The sequence below is a fragment of the Rosa rugosa genome, chromosome 4 (assembly GCF_958449725.1).
Source record: "Rosa rugosa chromosome 4, drRosRugo1.1, whole genome shotgun sequence".
NCBI lineage: Eukaryota > Viridiplantae > Streptophyta > Magnoliopsida > Rosales > Rosaceae > Rosa > Rosa rugosa.
Genome location: NC_084823.1, coordinates 36,347,746 through 36,365,120, shown reverse-complemented (window position 1 = coordinate 36,365,120; position 17,375 = coordinate 36,347,746). Strand labels below are relative to the sequence as shown.

At 40.2% G+C, this 17,375-nt stretch overlaps 1 long non-coding RNA gene across 7 annotated transcripts; it reads right to left on the bottom strand.

Moving 5' to 3' along the window:
• Positions 1–398: 398 nt before the first annotated feature.
• On the bottom strand, positions 399–3,785 carry LOC133746092 (uncharacterized). 7 transcript variants are annotated; one of them, XR_009863951.1, is made up of 8 exons: positions 3,517–3,785; positions 3,039–3,107; positions 2,802–2,892; positions 2,552–2,607; positions 1,682–1,765; positions 1,309–1,388; positions 784–923; positions 401–687 (listed from the first exon to the last, which is right to left on the bottom strand). It is a non-coding gene; the product is annotated as an uncharacterized LOC133746092 (long non-coding RNA). The 7 variants fall into 7 exon arrangements; XR_009863948.1 differs by having other exon boundaries at positions 402–687; positions 1,309–1,433; XR_009863954.1 differs by lacking the exon at positions 784–923 and having other exon boundaries at positions 399–687; positions 1,309–1,433.
• Between the last annotated feature and the right edge of the window lie 13,590 nt (positions 3,786–17,375).

The window sequence follows — 17,375 nt, the reverse complement described above, 5'->3', positions numbered from 1 at the left end:
AGGCTTTAGACCCTTTTCTTCTGCAACGATTGAAAACATTCAAAAATCCACTATTTTTTGTACCCCTTATTGTGGAAGGATAAATCAGCCTTATTTTGGAAATTTAGTTGCTGGTGCACTTGAATTGCAGGAGTGTGGGTCTTCTGATGTTGTTGATCGAAGGGCTTCTAGCGTCTCAAATGTCTTGCCCCCTTGAAGACATGCATGCCAATCATGGTAATGCTTCTACATCACCAATTGGAACTTAGTTAGAACTAGAAATGATACCCGCGCATTGCTGCGGGATTTTTGTTAACAATTTTGTATGTAAGGCTTGTTGATGAGTTCATTCATCCAGTTGAAGCATTTGCAATAAACTGAATGCATTCATTTGTCAAGATCAAGAAACTGGTAATAATGATACCAAAATGCATGTAGAAAACTAATGTATGGCACAGAGCTAAAGGTATATGCATACAATTATTCTTTTTTGAAGGAAGAATATTTACAAATTGGTAAGACATATACATCAGAATATATATTACCAAATCCAAATTTTTTAGCTAGTCAATATATATAAGTAATACTTTCAGCCTCAATAAATCATCTTTGCTAATTGAAGTGGTTCCTCTACAATTTCATCTAAAATCTCTTATCAATGAATCTGGTGGACTCAATCACCAATTCCCACTAAACTTGAAAATAGAGCTGCAAGGGAGATCCACACATAACTAACATAAGAGAAAGAAATTACGTTTGAATGGAAAACCAAAAAGTAAATAATTACTACAATTGATTAATTACCTCAATCACCGAATTTGCTTCAGACTTATTCTTGAAACTGGCATCTCTAATGACTAATGAGGTTAGCAGAAATATATTTGAAAGCCTAATTGCTTCCATGACAGAAGCCTTCAATATATAGCTGTGCATAGAGGCTGGTGCTGAAGAAAGAAAAAGAAAAAGGAATTCTTTTTGTGACAGAACAGCTTATTTTCAATTATCCATGGCTTTCTTTCTAACTGAATTAACAACAAACAGAAATATAATGATGTCCTAAGTTTCATAATTATTTTACATATTCACCTATCCGAGCATAAATCTTTCTTATAGTGAAACTTTGTCAGGATTGAGGATATAGAAAGTGCTTCATGTGCTTGATAGTGAAACTTTGTCTAGAATACCGAATATATGGAAGTTAATATAAAAGAGATCAAATAAAAGTATGATTTTTCTGTGATACTATATCTGAATGACATAATGGAAGTTAGTATGGCTTACTTTGTGATACTATATCTGAATGACATAATGGAAGTTAGTATGGCTTACTTTGATATTGTTTCAATTTGAGTCTTGTGAAAACTGCAAGTGCAGGTGGCCGTGTTGTCCTGATAGCCTCAATATCAAGACTGCATGAAATATCCCCCCACAATGTCACCAGTATATCTTCTTTCCTGCTTTTTTAGATTTAAACAGTTCTCAACATAACCATACCACATTCAATACAAACAAAAAAGGACGATGAAAACGGGCAAAGATAATTGCTCATACAAACCCATTCTTTTTGTTAATATAAAAGAGATCAAATAAAAGTATGATTTTTCTGTGATATATACTATATCTGAATGACATAATGGAAGTTAGTATGGCTTACTTTGTGATACTATATCTGAATGACATAATGGAAGTTAGTATGGCTTACTTTGATATTGTTTCAATTTGAGGCTTGTGAAAACTGCAAGTACGTGCAGGTGGTCGTGTTGTCCTGATAGCCTCAATATCAAGACTGCATGAAATATCCCCCCACAATGTCACCAGTATATCTTCTTTCCTGCTTTTTTAGATTTAAACAGTTCTCAACATAACCATACTACATTCAATACAAACAAAAAAGGACGATGAAAACGGGCAAAGATAATAGAAAATAAAAACTCAACTAAACCCTTCTTATTAGGCAGTATGAAAAAAAAATGGTCATTTTCAAGTTACTTGATCATCAACTATCTGATTTTGATGTCAAAGTTGGTATATATTGACTGAGCTCTCACTAATGAGTATGATATAAGTCGTATTTGTGTGTGTACACACCGACTAATATTGATTGTCTAATAACGTCTTTCAATACGAATCTGCTTCTCACCCTTTACCATCTTATATAAATTACCAAGATGCACAGCGGATACTGATCAATTTTCAAGGGATGAATTCAGGAGTTATTAGTATTTGCTCTGATATATATGAATATATGCACAACAACACTGATCAGTTTCAATTCAAGATACACAGCACATTAACTGATCAGTTTTCTTACATTTCAGAACGATGTTATTGGATCACATGGAAATTACACACCAATCTCAATAGCAACTTAGACATGAGCAGCATTAAGAACAACCAAAAAACAAAAGAGAAAGAAGCCATGCGTACTTTGCTTAAACAAAATCTGTCACTTAGCCACTCCTAATTGCTCATACAAACCTATTCTTTTTGTATCACTTATCTAGATATGGAACAGAAACAAAATACGCCAAAGAAGGCAGAAAAAGAAAGAAGGGAGAGCAAGTTTTGTCACCCTATTGGTTTGGGCTCCTTAATTTTTGGTCCTCATTTCCTCCATTCCCTCATAATCTGCATAGGAATAACCAAAAGCTCTTTAAAGGTCAAGAACCAAGAGCTAAAACCTCACTTAATAAATAGTGAATAGAACATGTATCTTATTTTTCCTGTCTTAATAACAACCACATTAGCAAAACACATCTAGCTAGAGGCACAAACTAATACATGATAACAGCAAAATTAAGAGAGAGAAAAAAAAAACATACTGTATGAATTTATTTCCTTCTTTTCGTTTTTCTTGCTGAAATGATAGAGAGACACCATATCTCCACCCGCACAAAATGCCTTGCCACTGCCCTTCAAAATTTAAAACCACTTTTTATAAGTCACCACTTGTGTAATCAAAACCAAGCAATATCACCTAATAGTATGGGACAAAAGAATGGTAGCCTATGTTAAAGAACCAAATTAGTGGCAACGGGGAGAAAAAGAAACACAATTACCTTCAATGCAATAAAACCGACATCCGGATTATCTTCCCAACTTCTGTATAGCTTCTGTCAATCTAGCCCCTATAAAATCACCGCAAACTACTCAATAATGGGTGTTATCCAAAATCCCAAACCAAACAATAGAAACTAAGTGCAGCAAACAACTAATGGCCCGGATGATCAAAGGTCAAACGGACAGATTGGAATAAGATAATAGCTACAATACAAAGCTCTAGAAAAGGAAACAACAAAGTCACTAATAAATATACTTGTTTGTATTTTCAGTGATGTCACTAATAGATATACTTCTCAATAGATTCACTACTGCATATATCCATTCATTTCAATCCCAATTAAGTTTTAGCAAGTCAGTTGGGCAAAGCTTCAAACTTGGGAAATCGATTAGAACTACAGGAGTCAAAACCCGGATCATCAAGATGAAAAAGACTTGGGGTTTGAGAAAGAAGGAAGTAAATCTTAATGGGCAGACCTTTCTTGGAGAAAAGCGAAGACAGATTTAGAGTCGGAGCCAGACTGGGTGAGATAGGACTGCACATCTTCTACGAACTAAACCTCCTGGTATTCCTCTTCGCTCTGTTGCCCTAACCCAAAGTTACACTGATGTAGATTAGGCAAATACAATTCCTGGATCAGCTTCTCCGAATTCTATTGGGCTATTCTGGGCACGGCGGAAACAAACTCTCCTTTTCTCTCCCTTCCTCCGCTGCACTATTCTCTCTCCGCGCGACCAAAAAAATCCAAAAAGAGAGAGGATTCTGGAACGACTGAATGGCAGGGCCGTAGTTAACAAAAAATAGAGGGCAAAAGAGTCATTTCAGACACCCAAGATGAACAGTAAAATGAATAGTGCAGGAGCTTTAGTATATAGTAAATAGTCAACCTACATTATTATGTTTACTCTAGGTGTTAGAGAAATTGTCACATTGTCTATTTGATGTCCGTCTCCAATCCTCAAATTAAATCAGAATTCCTTGAATTGATAATTATTTGATGTGAAATTGATTTTAGGGTAATCTTGTGGATCTTGTAATTATATGTAATTAAATGTAATAATAGTATGCAAGCTATCTTTTTCTTTTTTTTTGAGTAAAGGGTGGTGCGGCTGCCCTCAAGCCTTGATTAATGAAATTGTCGAATACAAGGGGGGGACATTGAGCCTAAACCCCTGATTACAATACGTACGCACTGAGAGAACATCCTGAAATACTATCATGAGTCTCCACTAAACACCTGTATTCAACTAAGCACCAACTAGCAAAGAGCGCTCTACTGGCGACTCTATTTGCTTTGACACAGGTCACACAGCGGTGACACAACGGAAAGATAACTCGATCTGCAACTCGATTACAGCATAGCATAATTTCCATACGCACAGCTTTCCCATCATGTTGCCACTGGAAAATACATCCAGTGACACTAAGTTTCACCCTGCCACTAGGAGGCAGCGACCATTTGACTAAGTATGCAAGCTATCTTATATGCTATATATTTGTATTCTTGCATGTAAATCATTCAATCAATGAGAATCAATTTCTACATATTATCACGAGTCCTAGGTTTCATCTTTTTTTAAGATTCTTCTCCTTCCTTGTCCTCTCCTTCTCTGCCCTGGCAGCCTCCTCTGTAGCTCATCCTCCCTCTCCCAATATTGTTCAGTTCACTTCATCAAACTCACCGAGTCTAACTATCTCTCTGGCTCCGACAAATAAAACCCTATCTCCATGGCAATAACATTTGGGGTTATGTTGATGGCTCTAGACCTGCTCCCTCCACCACCAGTCTCTCCACTCCTCTCACATCCTCTGACGCCAACTCCCAAGGTTGGCTTCAATTTGGAGGCCTGGTGCTCCAAGAAGCAATCTATTATTTCCCGCTCAAGTGTTGAATCTAAATACGGTTCGCTTCTCTATTAAATATGTCCTCATTGCAAAATATTATAAATACGGTTAGGTCATCTTAGTACCTTATATAACTTTGCCTCTGCACTTGGTTGTTACAGTTTACATATTTGATTGTGAAGGTATTGTAGATTGTATAACAAAATCCGTTACAACGAAACCACCAAAGTGAACACTTATAGAGACACAACAGAAGAACAGGAAATTAGCTAGAAGTTATAAATGGTAATAGAAGAGTTTTGTATACAAAAAGAATAATATAGATCCAACAGATTTTGTTCGTTATTCAATTAAGGTTGCTTTCTCTTCCATCTTCACTAGGACCTTCAGTTTCACATTATTGCTTGGACTTTCTGTTTTACCTATAGAGCTTGATGTTTTTATCTTGTGATACCCCCAGCATCTTTCTTTACTTTCCTGATGATTACTCATCCTTTGTCTGTGCTTGAAACTTGGAATTGTAACCTACCAAGTTTACTTACACTGAATTCTTTATTATATTCATTTCTGTTCTGTTCGGATCATTTTTATGTAGGCCTCTTTTCTGTGTATATATTTACTACCTGTTTAAAGAATAGTCTGCACGTTTCTTTCGCTAAATATGTTCTTTTGCTAAAGATCACTTAATATTGATAAAGCACTTATATGATAGCTATTTGCATCTTCTGATCCAGGTTCTACACTTTTTTTTTTTTTGAGGGAAAGGAGGTCAAATCTTATTGAGAATAAAGAAGCAATTACACATTACTACTATCAGCTGCTAATGCAGCTTGAAGAAAAGAAGGTGCCGAAAAGTAAAAAAGTTCTTCAGAACTCGAACTGGAAAAGGCTGCCATAAGATGGGCAACTGTATTTGCGTTTCTCTTAGTGTGAGTAACTTTCACATTGGGATGAGAATCAAGTATGGATCCCAAGTCATCAAAAAGCCGTCCCAGAGTCGAGGTATTGTGGCCATCCCTATTGACCAACTGTCCCTGCACAACCTGTGAGTCTGTTTCCAAGATAGCAGGAAGAAAACCATTGTCCAGAATAAAACGAACAGCCAATGTGCACGCTATAGTCTCCGCATGTTCTGGTGAGAGTAGACCAGGTTCTAGACATGGATAGGAATGACTATTACGAAGGAGAGTGTGCATCACTTAATCTTATTCAGGTCCAATTTCTGCCACTTAATCTTTAACTAGTGACCAAGTACTAGTTTTATACTTCTAATATGGTGCCTCACTGTTTACTTAACCTTTAGTTTTGAGTTATTTTTTGAGAAATTTTATTCACACACCTCTAAATACTAAATACACATCCATTTTTTCACACACCCAACATCACATTTTATGGGTCAGTTAAATTACCAAAAGAGATATTTATATTAACAATAAAGAAACATAGTTGGAATTAAGAAATATATGCAGTTTTTTTTTTTTCCAAGTCTACCGCAGATGGATATCATGAATTTGATTCTCAATAATTTAGCATGCATGGAATCAAGCCTTCTTATCAATCTAGTTTCAAAAATGTATTACCTGTCCAAATGATATGGACAAACAAAAGCAAGTGAAAACCATTGAAAAATTCTTCAAGAACTCTTGTGATGTATTGTTTTGTTTCGCTCCAATTTCATCATCAGTAGTTCACAAATCTCAACAATTGGCATATGAATATTGTCTTGGTCAAGTCCTCAATGACAAGCAATTCCCCATTGGCATTTGAGTATATTCAACCCAACAAGTGAAAAGCAATTAAAACATTCTTTGGGTGTCATTGTATTAACTTTAGTGATGACCATGTGATTTACCGAAACTCTCACATTGAGCCATTGAGGAATTGATGCTGAGTCTTCTAGTGTAATATGTCATTCTTTGGGTCTCGTTTTTTTTTTTCAACTACAGCAATACAATAGGCTTGTATAAGAAAAAAAATAAGTAGTCTTTTACCAGATATTTATCTCAATTTATTTCAGCAAAAAAAAAAAAGATATATATTTAATGAAAAGATATTGTGTATTGTGAATGAGGGTAGTTTAGAAAGTTTGGGGTTGTGTTTCTAGTAAAATATTAAAATAAAAAAGTTAATAGGTTGTGTATTAAGTAAGAGATGTGTATCTATCATTTAGCAATGTGTGAAAAATTTCTCTTATTTTTTTTGTGATCTTTACACTATTTTCTGCTGTGGAAGAGGTTCAGGGGAGATGATAAGCCCCCAGCACAGTTGGGCTCTAGTAGGGATAGGTACGTTTTATGTGTTATATTCTACATTGCTTTGTGTTAGGGGCCGCACTTGTAATGCCGCAAGCAACCTTGTCCAGGGTCATTAGTTAAGCCTTTGGTTGGTTTGCTTGCGTGCTAGGGTTGTTTTGGTAATTTACAAATTATGTAATTTATTTTATTTAGCAATTAGTCTCCTCGGCCTTTTTCATGTTTCCTCCTGCCAGGTTCATGTAAGGTCGATATGCTCTATAGGGAGGGGTTCCTAGTCGGCATAGTTTGGACTACGGAACTAGTATAGGTAAGCACATGTACTTTTGCCTCCCTTACCGTCTTACCATCAATAAAAGAGGAATTATTCAATCATCTGTGCCCCGTGAGATTGCTCTTTGATCTTTCCTTTCGATTATTCATTGTTCTTCGTGGTTGCCCCAACATTCATATAATTGTGTTCTTGCTTGTCACTAGCACTATTTTAATATCGTGTGGCTTTCATTGTTCTTTGCAAGGTACTCACTTGGCTGACTTGCTTGCTAGCAAGTGCCGCACGGTCCGCTTTGCGCATTGCAAAGTTCGTCCCGTGACAGTTGGTATCAGTGCCAACTCGGCTCAAGAAGCTCACTACGATGACGGGGAAGATGACAAACCAACAAAGATTCGATTGGTATGACCAACAACTCAGAGAACTTGCGGGAGTGCCTGATAGGTTGATTGATATCACTAATGTGTTGGACCGCGTCGACCTAGATGAGTTGGCGGCGCGGATGATAGAGGTGGAGAGCCTGAAGAACCGAGTTGTGGCCCTTGAAAACTGTAAAACTCGAGGTAGCGGAAGGGAGAGAAATGAGGAAGAAGCTCCTGTTCCGAACGAGCAAATGGGGGCGATGAGTGATGCCCTTGACACACTCCAGGTGACTGTGGACAATATGGCAGAAGATGTCCGAGCCACCATTGATGCTTTCAGAAACGAGCTGGTGGAGATGAATACCAAGCTCAACCTAACCATCCGTGCGATGGGAAACCAACCTGTGACGGACTACAGGAAGGTAAAGATACCAGAACCTCAAGCTTTTGGAGGGGCGCGAGATGCCAAGGAGCTTGAGAATTACTTATTTGATATGGAGCAATACTTCCGAGCAGTGAAGCCAGACTCGGAAGAGGTGAAGGTGAACATGGCGACAATGTATTTGTCAGGAGATGCTAAACTATGGTGGAGGACCAAGTATAATGACATACAAAGAGGGGTATGCACCATTGACACCTGGGAGGATCTTAAGAAGGAGCTCAAAGCTCAATTCTTCCCCGAGAATGTAGAGTACATTGCTAGAAGGCAACTAAGGGAGCTCAAGCACACCAACAACATCTGAGACTTTGTAAACAAGTTCTCGGTGCTCATGCTTGACATTCCGGACATGTCAGAGAAGGATCGGCTGTTTTATTTCCTGGAAGGCTTAAAGCCATGGGCGAGGACAGAACTTCAGCGGCAAAGGGTCCAAGATTTGGCCTCCGCACAGGCTGCTCCTGAAAGGTTGACGGACTACACATTCGAAGAGAACTCTACTAAGAAGACTCAGCCGTTTTCGAATGTGAATGTTAACAGAAATGTAAGGCCTGGACCGAGTAGAAGTGGGGGAGCGGAGTCCAAGTTTTCCAACTCAGGAGGAGGGGACAGGAGAGTAGGGAATGCGAGGGACACGACAACGTCCAAGCCTGTTGCCTCGACAGGGGTCTTCACCCCTCGACCCTTTAATCCCTCAGGCTATGCTCCAAAGCCACTAGCATGCTTCTTATGCAGAGGACCGCATAGAATGAATGAGTGCCCTCATAAGACTGCCCTCTCTGCCCTACAGGCTCATATTCACTCGAAAGAAATGGAAGATCAGCAAGAGCCAGAGGAGGAACCTGGTCACATGGGAGCTCTGAGATTCTTGGGTGCGGTGGAGAAGCGACCACAATCACCTAAGAAGTCCCAGGCTAAAGGTTTGATGTTCATAGATGGTAGTATTAATGGAAAGGTAGCCAAGAGCGTGATGGTTAACACAGGGGCCACTCACAACTTTGTGTCAGAACCTGAAGCACGGAGGTTGGGGCTGAAGTTGGAGAAGGATGTTGGCCGCATGAAAGCTGTGAACTCTAAGGCCTCACCTACAACTGGACTATCTCGAGGAGTATCACTCAAGTTGGGTCACTGGCAAGGGAAGACCGACCTCGTAGTTGTCCAGATGGACGACTTTGATGTCATATTGGGGATGGAGTTCTTGTTGGCGAACAAAGCTATTCCCATTCCTAGTGCCCAACACTTACTTATTATGGGAGAAAGGGCATGTGTGGTTCCGGCAAGAATCGAGCAACCAAGTGAACCCCGTCTCTTGTCCGCCCTCCAGTTCAAGAAAGGCGTGAAGCGTCATGAGCCTACCTATGTAGCAGTTCCCTTGATAAAGGATGAGACTAAAGGAGAAGTGATTCCGAAGGAGATTGAAGGGGTATTGGAGAGCTATGTAAATGTGATGCCTCCTGAACTTCCCAAAGAATTACCTCCAAGGAGGAGTGTGGACCATGAGATCGAACTGCTTCCGGGGGCCAAACCACCTGCAAAGGCACCTTACAGAATGGCGCCCCCAGAACTGGCGGAACTTCGAAAGCAGCTCGAAGACCTGCTCAAGGCGGGATTCATTAGGCCATCTAAAGCTCCCTTTGGTGCGCCTGTGCTGTTTCAAAGGAAGCACGATGGAAGTTGGAGACTGTGTGTGGACTATCGGGCTCTCAACAAAGTCACGGTGCGCAACAAGTACCCGATCCCTCTGATTGCAGATCTGTTTGACCAACTCAGTGGTGCCAAGTATTTCACAAAGCTAGACCTCCGCTTGGGGTACTATCAAGTTCGCATTGCAGAAGGAGATGAACCCAAGACAACGTGCGTCACCCGTTATGGTGCCTTTGAGTTCCTGGTGATGCCGTTTGGGTTGACCAATGCGCCAGCCACATTCTGCACTTTGATGAACCAAGTCTTCCACGAGTACTTAGATAAGTTCGTGGTAGTGTATCTGGATGACATAGTGGTGTATAGCTCTACCCTAGAAGAACACGTAGAGCACCTAAAGTTGGTGTTCCAACGGTTGCGGGACAACAAGTTGTATGTCAAGCGCGAAAAGTACTCCTTCGCGCAAGTGACCATCAAGTTTCTAGGTCACATTATTGAAAGGGGTCAAATCAGGATGGATATGGAGAAAGTAGAAGCCATAAAGGAGTGGAGAAACCCCAAGAATGTGAAAGAGCTACGTTCTTTTCTTGGGCTGGCTAATTACTACCGACGTTTCATTGAGAACTACTCAAAGAAGACGACCCCCTTAACTGAACTCTTGAAGAAGAGAGTGACATGGGACTGGAGTAGTAATTGTGAGAAGGCCTTTCAAGATTTGAAGAAGGCCGTGATGGAAGATCCGGTCCTTGCCTTACCCGACCTGAACCAGCCATTTGAAGTCTAGACAGATGCTTCTGACTTCGCCTTAGGAGGAGTCCTGCTGCAACAGGGGAACCCTGTTGCGTATGAAAGTCATAAACTCTCGGAAGCTGAGAGGAGGTACGCGGCTCAGGAGAAGGAGTTGCTAGCTGTAATTCACTGTTTGAGGACGTGGCGACACTATTTGCTGGGGTCAAAGTTCCTTGTGAAGACAGACAATTCAGCCGTCAGCCACTTTCTGACCCAGCCGAAGTTAACTCCAAAGCAAGCTCGATGGCAAGAGTTTCTCGCTGAGTTCGACTTCCATTTCGAACACAAGGCTGGGCACACAAACCAAGTTGCTGATGCTCTGAGTCGCAAGGCTGACCTTGCCACCCTCAAGGTGTTGGCCGCTTTGTCGAGCAGCATCATTGCCACAGACATCAAGCAACGTATCAAGGAGAGTCTGGAGAAGGATTTAGTGGCGCAATCCCTTATGAAAATGGTGAAGGAAGGGAAGAGCCGTCGGTTTTGGATGGAGGATGGCATATTGATGGCCAAAGGAGGATGAGTGTTTGTTCCGCGAGCTGACGGACTGCGAAGAATGCTTATGAGGGAGTGTCACGACACCCTGTGGGCAGGTCACCCTAGATGGCAGAGGACCCATGCACTCCTCAAGCAGGGTTACTACTGGCCCCAGATGCGAGACGATGTCACGGAATACACCAAAACTTGCCTAACATGCCAGCAAGACAAGATTGAGCGCCAAAAGACTCCAGGGCTGTTGGAACCACTGTCTATTCCGACTCGCCCGTGGGAGAGTGTCTCCCTTGACTTTATTACTAACCTCCCGAAGGTGGGAGACTTATCAGGCATCCTGGTTGTGGTTGACAGGTTTTCAAAGTATGCCACCTTTGTGCCAACCCCAAAGTACTGTTCGGCGGAAGACACAGCAAGCCTCTTCTTCAAGCATGTTGTAAAGTATTGGGGTGTGCCTCAGAACATAGTCAGCGATCAAGACACTAGGTTCACGGGAACATTATGGACCGAGCTATTCAAGTTGCTCGGGTCTGAGCTCAACATATCTTCAAGTTATCACCCACAGACTGATGGGCAAACAGAAAGGTTCAACAGGATGTTGGAGGAGTACTTGCGCCATTTCGTTCATGCCAACCAACAGAATTGGGCGCAATTGCTCGATGTTGCACAATTTTGTTTCAACTCGAAGAAGAGCTCATCCACCAACAAGAGTGCTTTTGAAATTGTCACTGGCCAACAGCCTCTCTTGCCGCATACTGTGCAAGAAGTCTACCAAGGGGCGAATCCGCATGCTTTCAACTTCACAAAAGAGTGGAAGACTAATGCCGAGATCGCTCAAGCCTACCTAGAGAAAGCGGCGGGGAGAATGAAGAAGTGGGCAGATCAAGGCCGCAAGCCCAGGGAGTTTCAAGCAGGGGACATGGTCCTTGTCAAGCTGCTCCCGGAACAACTCAGGTTCCTGCGCTCCAGAGACAAACGACTATTCAGGAAGTATGAAGGACCGCTCCCCATCATTGCTAAAGTGGGGAAGTGCTCCTACAAAGTCGATATTCCCGCTTGGATGAGAGTTCACCCTTCTTCCACGTCAGCAACCTCAAGCCGCCAGTCAGACTGTGAAGATCAAGCACGCAACCAGCCTGTTCGGGAGCACGTCGATATCAGACCACCAAAGCTGAAAGAAGTTGAGGAGATCCTAGCAGAGAGAGTGATCCGAGTGTCAAGGCGCCCATGCCAGCAGTTCCTGGTCAAGTGGAAGGGTCTTGGAGATGAAGAAACCAGTTGGGAGAATGCTGACGTCCTGAAGAAGAAGTTCCAGCAGAAGATTGAAGACTTCAAGATCAAGGCAGTCGTCGAGAGCGCCGACAGCTTAAGTGGGGGAGGATGTTAGGGGCCGCACTTGTAATGCCGCAAGCAACCTTGTCCAGGGTCATTAGTTAAGCCTTTGGTTGGTTTGCTTGCGTGCTAGGGTTGTTTTGGTAATTTACAAATTATGTAATTTATTTTATTTAGCAATTAGTCTCCTCAGCCTTTTTCATGTTTCCTCCTGCCAGGTTCATGTAAGGCCGATATGCTCTATAGGGAGGGGTTCCTAGTCGGCATAGTTTGGACTACGGAACTAGTATAGGTAAGCACATGTACTTTTGCCTCCCTTACCGTCTTACCATCAATAAAAGAGGAATTATTCAATCATCTGTGCCCCGTGAGATTGCTCTTTGATCTTTCCTTTTGATTATTCATTGTTCTTCGTGGTTGCCCCAACATTCATATAATTGTGTTCTTGCTTGTCACTAGCACTATTTTAATATCGTGTGGCTTTCATTGTTCCTTGCAAGGTACTCACTTGGCTGACTTACTTGTTAGCAAGTGCCGCACGGTCCGCTTTGCTCATTGCAAAGTTCAGCCCGTGACACTTTGCATTGTGCTTTGCTCACAAGCTAGCTAGCTACGGGTTAGTTTTATTGTTTTAAGTTTCCCTAACCTGTTTTATTTTCTCTGTGTAGTTTATGATGGTCAATGGAACTCTAGTGTGTGTCCTCATTCATACAGCTGTTACCAAGTACTTGTCCTTCAAAGCTGTCGATGGCGGTTTTGTCTATAATAAAGGAAAGGTAAAATTTTTGCCGACTTGCGACACTTCTTGATTATTCTTACACATTGATATATAAAATTGATCTCAATCCTTATGAGTGGTATATCCATTGCAATAGGTTCACAAGGTTCCAGCAACTAACATGGAGGCACTTAAATCTCCACTCATGGGTCTATTTGAAAAGCGTCGTGCCCGCAAGTTCTTCATATATGTTCAAGATTATAATGAAAGTGATCCGAAAACACACGGGGGAATAGACTTTACGAGAGTGACAACTAGAGAATTGATTGAGTAAGTGCTTGGATGTTACCCTTTCTGAAAATGATTTCTGTAAAGCAGTTTGACAGGATTCTAAAGAATTAATCTTGATGGTCTCAACAATATTTTAAAAAAAAAAAACAGGCTGGTTGGTACTTAGGGTCAGCTTCTCTTTCTGAAACCTAGTTTATTATTAGTGTGCGCGTCCTCCCTTTTGATGAGTCTTTTTTTTTTCTTTTTTTTCTTTTTTTTCTTTTTTTTCTTTTTTTTCTTTTTTTTCTTTTTTTTCTTTTTTTCTTTTTTCATGTTGTTTAATAAGGAGCACCAACTTAGAGTCTATCCAAATTATAAAGAAACCTGGGGGATAACTCAAGGATTCCTTTTTGATTGAAGGGTAAGAAAAAAAGTGGAATTTTGAGCTTACGATCGATCTCTTTACCGGTAGTACTGAATTTATGTATGCCATGATCCTTAGGGTTTGCTAGATCTGATTATTCTGGTTCTGCAATGTAGTTAATTGTGAAGATCTTTCTTTCCATTGTGTTCAATTATTGGTATTGCCTACAGGCTGTGGGGGTTCTTATTTGTAGGGCACTTGACTTCTGGTTTGCTTTTTTTTTTTTTCCAGATTTATTCTTGACAAGAAAATAGGTCTCGGTCAACCTAAATAAACATTACATTATTTCCTTTCAGATGCTGAATGCTACATGGGATGTTTGCATATCAGTTTCTAGTGAGAATGCTCTTTTATGTCATAATCGTGTCGGGTACAACAAGATATTGGATAATCAGGTGCTGATTGTAGCTTGTTGTTCATATGTTTTTAGGCCAACCTTTGTAGGTTTGGGGTTTTATTTTGTGAGTTATGTTGGATCATGAATTTGGATAGAAAATTAATGGAATGCCCCAATTTGAGGATGATGAGAAAAATGTATTTCTTTTCCCAGCCGCAGTTAGATGCAAACTTTGCACATCATGCTTGTCAAAATGAAGTGATGTATATAAAAGCATAACAAAACAGTATTGCCAAGGAAAACGAAGTCAATTGAGAGATTAGAAATCAGTACCAAAATAAAAATCGATGTCTCATGATTATTAATATATCAAAATGTGTCCACAAAATCGATGTAACCAAAACCAATGCACATCGATTTCTAAACACGAAAACGTAATCTATCGTCAACGTACAAATCACTTACAATAAAGTAAACCGATTTACCATGAAATACAGAACATCGGTTTTAAAAACATGAAGTGATGTCTACGACAAAATAACATATCAGTTCATGTCAAAAGAAGCAATGTACATAAAACCTGTCACGCCCCAAATTTTGAATAAATAAATTCAAAACCGAAACGCGAAAACATAACAATCACAAGAAAACACATAGAGAAATTTTCATTTTAAACTAAACCATAAAGCATCCGAGCTCACCGACAGCAATACGGACTCGCTCTTTAGAGTCACATATTACAAAAAATTTACAAATTAAACTGAGTTACAATTCAATAAGTAAACACGCTCACCAACTCTTTACACAGCGGAAGACTAAAACCAAAGCACCCTACTACGTCCAAGCTACGCCAGCAACAACACCTCAGCTTCGACGACCATTACTCTTACCTGCACAATAAACCCTACACCATAGAATAGTGCACCGGATTGAAACAACAACCCGATAAGCTTGTGAAGCTCGTATGAGTAAACCCAATTAAAATGACTCACGTCACGCATGCTTATAATTTCTCAGCTCATGAGATAAATTAAAGCAACAATATTTAACTCCGCAAAACACAACCAAACATACAATCACACTAGGTAAAAATTAGTAATCCCTGCGTAGAAATTTAGTTCAGGAGATCACCTAAAATCACACAATTCAAATCATAGCAACTTCTGCATATAGTTTAGTTCAGGAAATTACATTAAAACAAACAATTCAAAAGGCAGTAATCCCTGCATATAACTTAGTTCAGGAGATTACATTAAAATCAAACAATAGAAATGAAGAATGAACATAAATAAGGAAGTCAAACGTTGAATAATGAGGAAAACCTTTCAACTCGAAGAAAATAACTCACACCAAAATCACGAGGAATCCACCAATTCAATTTAAGGAAGCAACACACACCAATCCCGAGGAGAACCTTTCAACTCAAAGAAAAGAAACACACACCATGATTCCTTAAAAACCAACATTCTTTTCCCAAAAGAAACAACACAAGTCACCCCGTGACAAAATCATAAGAAATGTTAACCTAAAAAATCAATATGAAAATCCGGTCCAACCTGGACACGTTGGCAGACAGACTAGAGCTCTAACTGAATATATCGTAACCTGTCACCTCGGCCGAGGTTCAGCCTTACGATAATAATTGCCTGAGGTCACAACCTGCAACCCCGGATCCTTAGGTCAACCTGACCCTTAGATCAAAACATTTAAACGAGTCTCACTAGACCCAAAACGTTATTCAAATCACCAAAAGGAGAAATTACAACCTGTGACTCCCACATCTTCAAACACTTTTCAAAACAATAGAAATACCATTTCCCACAACATATTGTTTCCCAAAAAGTCATACCCCAAAATAATATATGAACTCACTCACAAATATTGTTTGCATCACACAATTCTACCAATACATATATGTTTCCGACATAAGTAATTGTTCAATTCAATAATCTACATATCACAAATATTGTTTGCCACACCATCCAGATATATATTCTACATAAATATATATATATATATATATATATATATATATATATATATATATACATAGTCGTCCTCTCAGGAATGACTACTAATACCAACTATAGTTCATACGTATTGAAACCAAGAAATTCATTTTTATACTTAAATTCATTTTCTTACCTGTGAGCCGTAGCCCTATGAACCATAGTCGATCGAGCTCATATTATTTCAAACAAATCTTTATTTTCGAAAACGATTTACAATTATCAATCAATTCCGACATTAAATAACTCGGTTCATAAATGAACCACGTGAGATTTACTCACCTCAAAATCTCGCTGCGTCTTCATACGCCATATGAGATACACAAGCATAACAATCCGTCTAAACAACTTCGTCAAACACCTAATAAAATACAACCTCGATTTAGTATCCAAAACACTAAAAACAATTAATTTCCGAACTCCCAAATCAATCCAACAATCCAAAAGTAACGCCAATCAAGGCGAAACTTCATCTGAGACCACCCGAGGTCTCCGGAAAACTTATACGATCAACATATCAAAACTACAAGTCGATCGGACGGCCGAATCCTCACGGATAGAAAACCGATCGAACCGAAAACCCTAAAACTTGGAAAATTCATAACTTGCTCATACAATTTTCAAAAATTACAAACTATATATCGAAATGCTCGTATCGACGAGTAGATCACAATGAGGAGCAGAAAATGCCCTAGAGGTGGCCGGAAACCACCACCACAGTGGCGGCGCCGCCGCCGGCTCAAAGTCAAAATTTGACAAAACTTCCAACACAAAAGTTCTTCATCTCGACTCCAATTACAAGTTTCATCTCGAAATTTACCTCAAAGATAAATAGGGCGAAATTGCCCAAAATCGCTCAAATCCGAAATTCATCTTCCTCGGGTTGAATTGAGATGTGAAACTTGGTGAGTTTGTAGAGCATGGCAAGACGAACAAAGCCCAGTTGGTCTCCCCTCTTAATTTGGCCGGAATGGTGAGTTCCAAGATGGCGAAATGTTGTAGCGCCGCCACCACTTGTCGGCGTTGCTGCGCCGTGCACGGGCCGACCCACGTCGTGAATCTTCGCAGAGTTATAGATGGGAGTGAGGCGAAGAGATAGGGACAAACGGCTCGTTGATTGGTAGCCGGAGGAGGAAGAAAACGGCAGGCGAAGGTGGCTG